The sequence below is a fragment of the Ovis aries genome, chromosome 4, assembly GCF_016772045.2.
Source record: "Ovis aries strain OAR_USU_Benz2616 breed Rambouillet chromosome 4, ARS-UI_Ramb_v3.0, whole genome shotgun sequence".
NCBI classification, from domain to species: Eukaryota; Metazoa; Chordata; class Mammalia; order Artiodactyla; family Bovidae; genus Ovis; species Ovis aries.
Window position 1 is genome coordinate 36,078,388 of NC_056057.1, and position 9,342 is coordinate 36,087,729.

Genomic DNA, 9,342 nt, shown 5'->3' on the forward strand with positions numbered 1-9,342 from the left:
ACTTTGAGGAGACAGGTCTCATTTGAGGCCACCCTGAGGCTTTGCGGCTTGAATCTCCTCGAGCGGGGAAGACACCTCACCCCTCTGGAAGAATTCAGCCTTTCAAAGCCTGGTTTCTTCGCTTTGGCAGGTAGTGAGGCAGCAAGGGAACTGAGCGCTCAGGTGAGGAGGAACCCACCTGGCAGGGTGGAAGACGGGGCCTGATCATCCCCCTGGGAGGGACTAGAAGGGGCACGGACCCAAAGGGGCCTGGAATAAGCAGGCAGCAGCGATTGCTTGGTACACAGGTCGATGAGCGTGCTACAGTTTAGGAAGGAAATTTGTGAAGGTCATTTAGGAGGTGTGTCCACACTGTCTCAGGGAAAATTATTACCAGTGATAGCCAGGGTATTTTTAGGATAGGAAACTGGTCCTTGTATGCTCGTATTCTGCCCTTCCTCAGGAGGTGTCCCATCTGCTGTGAAATTCTTGACCCCCTTGGAACTGTTAGGCTAGAAGGAAGGGGCTACATAAGTGAATATGAATTGGCTTTCCCAGAGATAGCCAGGGACATGGTATATTTAACCCATCTGTGTTTTCATCTGCACCTGATCAAGCCCACCAAGGCAGAACGGACTTTAAGGGAGAAACAGTCTTGGACCACCTGGTTTCTGGTTCAGCTCTGCTGACCGGCAGGTGAAGGCACATTGATCCCCCTTCTCCCTCTGAGATCTGGCAGGTAAGGCTCTTCTCACCCCAGTTAGGAAGGAGGCAGAATGGCAATGTAAGTGTCATTGAGTGGAAATATCAGAAGTACATAAGGTACTGAGAACTTCGTAGACAGAACAAAAAAGAAAAGTCGAAGGTCAGAGAAGGTAAGCAAGATGGGAGGAAGTGAATCCAAGGCAACTGTATTGGAGTGCATGATTAAAAATTTTAAGAAGGGATTAGGAGGAGACTATCAGGTGAAGATGAAGCCTAACCACCTCCACATACTCTGTGAGGTTGAATGGCCCCCTGTGGGAGTAGGATGGCCACCAGAGAACACCATGAACTTAAGAATAGTGGAAGCAGTCTATAGAGTAGGAGAGCCGGGACACCTGGATCAATATCCATATATTGACTCACGGCTAGGGTCAGCTCAAGACCCTCCTACTTGGACAGAGAAGGCAATGGCACCCCACTCCAGTACTCTTGCCTGGAAAATCCCATGGATGGAGGAGCCCGGTGGGCTGCAGTCCATGGGGTTGCTAAGAGTCGGACACGACTGAGCAACTTCACTTTCACTTTTCACTTTCATGCATTGGAGAAGGAAATGGCAACCCACTCCAGTGTTCTTGCCTGGAGGATGCCAGGGACGGGGGAGCCTGGTGGGCTGCCATCGATGGGGTCGCACAGAGTCGGACACAACTGAAGTGACTTAGCAGCAGCTCCTACTTGGACAAGGTTCTGTATCCAGAAAGGAAAGGGGAAGATATTAATGGCACAAAAATTGACTGATTATAAAAAAGGAAATTCTACAGGATTTGGATGGGTCGACCTGACCCCTCCTCCATACTGGATAATGATGCTCCTGCCTCATTGCTCCACCAGGACTGGAGGCCGCCTTAATGCCCAATCCAGGGCCAGGTGAAGTCCTGCAGCAACCACTGCTCCTCTGCCAGCTCTTCCCGAGGTCATAAAGCCGCCACCTCGGCAGGCTCTGATCCCAGTGACAGAAACCTCTGGCCAGCACTTCCAGGATCCGGCTCCAGCCTAACCGCCCAAGCTATACCCATCTCTCCCAGTGAGTACTGACAAGAAGGGGAGGGAGCTGTTGGAATTAAGCAGAGACTGCGCTCTGCCAGAGAGCCAGAGGGAACGAAAGAGAACAGACAAGAGATTTGCAATGTGAGCTGCTGCTTTGGGAAGTCTATCTCAGGCCCTCCGGAAAACCTCCTCTGCCCCAGCGACAGGACAGTCCTTCAACCCATCCCAACAGAGGCCCTGGGCAGTTATAGCCAAACCAGTGTGCCTAGTGCTGAGCTTTTGGCCACTGGAAGAATGAATGCCCTAAGGCAAGGAAGGAAGAGGAAGCTCCCGCAGTTGTGGGGCTTGCTGACTTGGAAATTAAATAGGGCTGCCGGGGCTCAGAGATATCAGGTCCCTGAGAGCCCATGGTAACCTTAAAAGTGGGGGACCAAAACTCTGACTTCATGGTAGATACAGGAGCAGAATTGTTGGTAGTAACAAAACCTGTGGCACCACTGTCCGAAAAGACTATCGCTGTAACTGGGGTATCAGGAGAAGACATGATTAAATTGTTTTGCCAGCCCAGAAAATGTCAGATGTGGGGGGGGGCACCAAGTGATTCATGAATGCCTCTACATTCCTGAGTGCCCAGTACCCCTGTTGGGAAGAGACTTGCTCTCCAAACTAGGAGCACAAGTGACTTTCCCCCTGAGGAGAGGCCCACCTTCCGGATGGACACTATGACTTATTTGCTCTCTCTCTCAATACCACCCCAAGATGAGTGGAGGTTGCATGAGCCTCCGAAGGCAGAACCGGGTGGGCTGGAAGAGCATGAGAGAGAGCTAACTCAATTATTCCCTGAGATCTGGGTGAAAGACAAACCCCCCCTTCCCACCAGGCTGGCTGGACATTAAGCCCCAGTGATAATAGAACTCAAACCAGGCACCATCCTGGTTAGAAAGCACCAATACCTGCTACCGATAGAGGCCTGGCCCAGCATACTGCCCCACATCAATAGAGTGAAACAAACGGGCATTCTAGTAGAGTGCCAGTCAGCTTGGAATACGCTGATCCTGCCAGTCAAAAAGGAAAGACAAGACTATAGGCCTGTACAGGATCTCAGGCTAGTCAACCAGGCTACTGTGACTTTACACCCCACTGTTCCAAATCCTTATACCTTACTTAGCCTCCTCCCGCTGAGGACTAAAGTTTATACTCGCTAGGTCTCAAGGATGCCTTCTTCTGTGTACACCTCGCCCCAGTGTCACAGCCGATCTTTGCCTTTGAATGGGAAGATCCAGTTGGGGGCACCAAGTAATAGCTCATCTGGACTCCCCCACAAGGGTTTAAGAACTCCCCAGCCATCTTTGAGAAAGCCTTGGCTTCTGACCTGAACTCATTCCATCCAGAAGAGTATAGATGTTGGCTCCTACAATATGTGGATGACCTGCTGCTGGCTGCCGAGACCAAGGGAAAATGCTGGAAAGGGATAAAAGCACTGCTCCAGCTGCTGATGGAAGCAGGTTACCGGGTGTTGAAGAAGAAGGCACAGATCTGCAGGGAGGAGGTAAGGTATCTGGGGTTTGTTTTAAAGGAGGACACAAGGTTCCAGACCCTAGTTGGGTCCTACATACTGATGACACTAGCCTGATAAAACAAGGACAACAGCTGTCAGGTTAGCCAAAGCAGAAGGGACCATTAGGACTGAAAAGGGATGGCGGGAATTGCCAAGTGGCAAATTATTGGTACCGGAGGAGCTGGCACACACTCTGCTAAGCCAAACACACCGAGCGACCCACCTAGGCCATGCTGCCTGCTCACAGGTTAATGGTGCCTCTCAGGTATTCAGACAAAAACCTCCGGGTATTTAGCAGAAAGGCACGCTGCCCTTTGAACACCTGGGAGTGGACTTCACTGAAATGAAACCTCACCGACATTACTGTTACCTGCTGGTCATGGTATGTACGTTCTCAGGATGGGTAGAAGCTTTTCCTGCCTGGACTAAAAGAGCATCAGAAGTAGCCCGGTGCCTGCTTAGGGAAATAGTTCCCAGATTTGGCCTTCCTACCAGCATTGATTCAGACAATGACCCAGTTTTTGTAGCTGATTTAGTACAACAAGTAAGCAAAACTCTAAACATCAAATGGAAACTGCGCACTGCATATAGGCCCAGAGTTCTGAGATGGTGGAATGAACCAACTGGACATTAAAGAGACTCTCCAAGTGGGTCATAGAGACTGACTGCTCCTGGGTGGACTTGCTTCCGACGGCTCTGCTCAGACTCAGGATGACCCCACAGTCCCAGGGCTATTCTCCATATGAAATTGTGAATGGGAGGCCCCCTCCCATAATAAAACAGGTGTCAACAAATTTGCCTCAGGTAAGGGGGAATAGGATATCACAGCAGATGGAACTGGGTAAGGTAATAAATCGGGTAACTAAGTTTGTACAAGAAAAGGGTGCCATTCCCCCTTGGGGAACAGATTCATGAGTTTATGGTTAGTGACCAAATATGGGTCAAAGATTGGAAACATGATTTCCTAGCCCCTTGGTGAAAGGGCCCTTATGTTATTCTAACTACCCCTACTGCAGTTAAAGTTGTAGGTATTGTCCCTTGGATCCATCTTACGAGGGTGAAGAGAACATACAACACAGACCCAGAAAATGCTGAGTGGACTGCACAGAGGGACCCCGCTCACCCTCGAGAGACTAAGACCATCCTTAAGAAGAAGGAAAAAAGGATCCTGGAGGAGCCCCTTCGGGATGAAGCCACACAATCAACTCCTGCTGCTTGGCCTCATCAACGTGATTTTGAATTTAACTTCCGTTTCAACTCAGGTCAATGTTTTCATCTCATGGGCACATTCCTACGCAGACTTCCACAATTCTTCCGACTGCTGGGTATGTAGGGCTGTGCCTCTCTCAGTGATGGATGGACTTCCTTGGTGGGTGTCACCATTCTGCCAAGGAGATTTTAAACCACTCTGCTCTTTTCTGTGATGACAAAAAGAGACTCTCTCTTGTCAATCATAACCTCTCCTTGCTCTCTTGGTGTAAGACCTACAGTCAATAGACTGGGGTCATGGGGTTACATTTTATATAAATGCCAGTGTAACAAAAGCCTAACCTACTTGTAATCTACCCCGGTAGCCCTGGTAAATCTACCTTGTTTACATGCAAGGTGGACAAGATCCACGTTTCAATGATATGAGTATATTGCTGCCTTATTTGTATCTTTTATAGGGACAATAGATATCATGATTAAAGTAGAGGCCTTGACTAATTTCAAAAAACAGGCCCTCCTAGATAGAACAAAAGCCATCCAAGCCTTAAATGAAGAGCAAATCCAAATGAGGAAAGCGGTGATTCATAATAGTATGGCTTTGGACATACTCACAGCTGCTCAAGGAGGGGCCCGTGCCATAATTAAGGTTGAATGTTGTGTATACATTCCTGACTTATCTGGCAATGTATCGACTGCTTTAGAGACATGAAAAACCAGGTAAAAGCAATGTCAAATGAAAACATTCCTTTCTGGACTTCGGTCCTATCTTGGGTGAAAGGCGATTGGTGGAAAAATACATTTACCACTGTTATAGTTGCTTTGATAGTTCTGCTTTGTGGACCCTGAATTTTACAATGTATTATGAACTTTGTAACCTGAAGGTTGATGTCATTTCCCCAAATTGACGGTCAGAAAGCCTGGGTGCAATATATCCCTATGAATGATGCTCATAATATGAGTTAAGAGCATCAAGAGTGGGGAATGAAGAAGGAATTCATAGGGCCTGGACTCCATCTTAGGCCTGTTCATGCTGATCATGCTCAGCCACCTTTCCAATGGACTCTGAACTCTGTGTTTAGTGCCTATGAAAACAACAACAGAAGAATAAGACCCCCTCCAGACCAGGGAACCTTGAAGATTGTATCTAGGTTACTCATCGCCTAAGAGAAAACATACACTAATCACCCCTTCCTCCAGACAGGCCATAAATTTTTCTGTATCTATTGGAGTGTAACCTCAGGTTTATTGAGTATTGGCTAGTTGTTTAACTGTTTCAGCACATGAGCACATAGCACATGAATCATGGGGTTATTGGGATTGTATTTTTCTTGGTTTATGTAAGTCTCAAGGAATTTGGAGTGGTGGGTTCAGACACGTACACATGGGGTACAAAAGATTTTCACAAATGCTGGCCAGGGTCCTTGGTTAAGAGGAGACTCTGCCTTGGGCCCTCCAGTGTAATAAACTGCACTCCACTATCTGCATTGTCCTTCTGAGTGAGTTTGTTTCCCAGAACGCGTGGCTACAACAATAAGAAAGCCTTCCTCAGGGAGGCTCCTCAGGGATCAGAGCAAAGAAATAGAGGAAACAATAGAATGGGAAAGACTAGAGATCTTGTCAAAAAAATTAAAGATACCAAGGGAACATTTCATGCAAAGATGGGCACAATAAAGGACAGAAATGGTATGGACCTAACAGAAGCAGAAGAAATTGAGAAGAGGTGTCAAGAATACACAGAAGAACTGTACAAAAAAGGTCTTCATGACCCAGATAACCATAGTGGTGTGATCACTCACCTAGAGCCAGACATCCTGGAATGTGAAGTCAAGTGGGCCTTAGAAAGCATCACTATGAACAAAGCTAGTGGAGGTGATGGAATTCCAGTGGAGCTATTTCAAATCCTAAAAGAAGATGCTTGAAAGTGCTGCACTCAATATGCCAGCAAATTTGGAAAACTCAGCAGTGGCCAAGGACTGAAAAAAGGTCAGTTTTCATTCCAATCCCAAAGAAAGGCAATGCCAAAGAATTCTCAAACTACCACACAATTGCACTCATCTCACACACTAATAAAGTAATGCTCAAAATTCTCCCAGCCAGGCTTCAACAGTACATGAACATCAAATTCCAGATGTTCAAGCTGGATTTAAAAAAGGCAGAGGAATCAGAGATCAAAATGCCAACATCCACTGAATCACAGGAAAATACAAACAAACAAACAAACAAGAGAGTTCTATAAAACCATCTACTTCTCCTTTGTTGACTAGGCCAAAGCCTTTGACTGTGTGGATCACAACAAACTTTGGAAAATTCTTCAAGAGATGGGAATACCAGACCACCTGACCTGACTGTTGAAAAATCTGTATGCAGGTCAAGAAACAACAGTTAGAACCAGACATGGAACAACAGACCGGTTCCAAATTGGGAAAGGAGTATGTCAAGGCTCTATATTGTCACCCTGCTTATTTAACTTATATGCAGAGCACACCATGTGAAATGTTTGGCTGGATAAAGCACAAGCTGGAATCAAGATTGCTGGGAGAAATAATAACCTCAGATATGCCGATGATACCACATTATGGCAGAAAGCGAAGAACTAAAGAGTGTCTTGATGAAAGCGAAAAAGCAGGTTGAAAATGTTGGCTTAAAACTCAACATTCAGAAAACTAAGATTATGGCATCCGGTCCCATCACTTCATGGCAAATAAATGGGGAAACAATGGAATCAGTGACAGACTTTATTTTTGGGGACTCCAAAATGACTGCAGACTGTGACTGAAGCCCTGAAATTAAAAGAGGCCTGCCTCTTGGAAGAAAAGCTGTGACCAACCTAGACAGCAAATAAAAAGCAGAGCCAAACTTTGCTGACAAAGGTCCATCTAGTCAAAGCTATGGTTTTTTGAGTAGTCATGTATGGATGTCAGAGTTGGACTATAAAGAAAGCTGATCACTGAAGCAGTGATTCTTTTGAACTGTGGTGTTGGAGAAGACTTTTGACAATCCCTGGGACTGCATGGAGATCCAGCCAGTACATCCTAAAGGAAATCAGTCCTGAATATTCATTAGAAGGACTGATGTTGAAGCTGAAACTCCAATACTTTGGCCGCCTGATGTGAAGAACTGATCCATTTGAGAAGACTCTGATATGGGAAAGATTGAAGACAGGAGGAGAAGGGGATGACAGAGGATGAGATAGCTGGATGGCATCATTGACTCAATGGATGTGAGTTTGAGCAAGCTCTGGGAATTGGTGATGGACAGGGAAGTCTGGCGTGCTGCAGTCCGTGGGGTCACAAAGAATTGGACATGACTGAGTGACTGAACTGACTGAACTGATGGTCATAAATAACTATAATATTAAATCATCATGAGAAATACAGGTAGTGTTATCAGATTAGAAGGAGAAGGGTCATTTCTTCTTACAGAGTAGTGGGGACATCTCCTAAAAATGACATTTAAAAGGAATCTGATGAACCACTCAAAATGTCATCATTTGGAGGAAACTGGCAGCAATTCTGGGTCACCCTAGTATCTTCTCCTATACGATATCTGTTTTATTCCCAAGCTGAAAAAAATACAAAATATATATTTCCTCTGTATTAAAATTTTCAACAAACAAAATGCTAAGATCCAAATTTCATGATATCATTGATAACATTTTCTAGAAAAAAAAATCAAGAATATTTTAATTGTATTTACTTAAGGAGAATCCCAGTATATATGTATCTCAGCATTTATGACTGGTTACCATCAGTTGTAATGATCATTTTCAAAGCTCAAATTGTCCCATCTTTAGCAAGAGCATTTTAAAAAAATTTTAATTGGCACTAGTGTTAAAGTACCCACCTACCAATGCAGGAAATGTAAAAGAAATAGGTTCGACCTTCGGGTTAGGAAGATCTCCTGGAGTTGGATATGAAAACCCACTCCAGTATTCTTACCTGGAGAATCTCATGGACAGTGGAGGCTGGTGAGCTACAGTACATGGGGTCACAAAAAGTCGGACATGACTGAAGCATGTACACGTTTCTTTTGATGTTATCCAGATGTCAAAGAATCTGCCTGCAATGCAGGAGACCTGGGTTCTATCCCTGGGTTGGGATGATCCTCCAGAGAAGAAAATGGAAACCCACGCCAATAATCTTGCCTGGAAAATCCCATAGATAGCGGAGCCTGGCAGGGTGACCCCAGGGGTCACATTTTGGGGGTCACAAAGAATCAACATGACCGAGTGACTAAGCACACACAAGCATGAAGTCTTTGTCATTATCCTGTGTGACACTGTTCCAAGATTTCCTTGGAAATTTTCTCTCCAGAATTGGAACTGGCCATTATTCTAAGAGAAAAAGTAATTAAGACTGCAATCTGTGTATAAGGACTCTTACTGGTACTAGGCTGGCCATTCTTTTTAGGCCTCCTCAGTGGACTGAGCAAAGCATATATGCTGATGAGAGATTAGATAGATGATAAATGGCCATAGGCACTTTTAAGAGATACTGTGCTTTGTGAGGTCTTATTGATACTTCTATTCAAATTTAGGACCACAAAACTTTGTACATATTATGTTCCATATTACATTCATAACTGCTTTCTTTTACACTGAGAATTCAAGTTGCCTAGGGCACATGGCATAGCAAAATTTGTATAGTTCATAAGTATTATTTAAAGTTCTCCCTCTTTATACACACACTGCCAGAAAATGATATTAACACTTCTATGATGTGTATAATTCCTGAGAACAGCTTATTTACATGTGTTTTCCCAATATCCCCTAGTTTTAATAGTTGTTTTATATCTAGTATAAATAAATATAATATCTAAGCATACAGTCATTACATACTGTTCTATTT

At 44.9% G+C, this 9,342-nt stretch overlaps 1 pseudogene; it reads left to right on the forward strand.

The window, feature by feature from the left end:
* The first annotated feature begins 3,186 nt into the window (after nucleotides 1-3,186).
* On the forward strand, nucleotides 3,187-5,752 carry LOC121819508 (uncharacterized; annotated as a pseudogene).
* The last annotated feature ends 3,590 nt before the right edge of the window (nucleotides 5,753-9,342 follow it).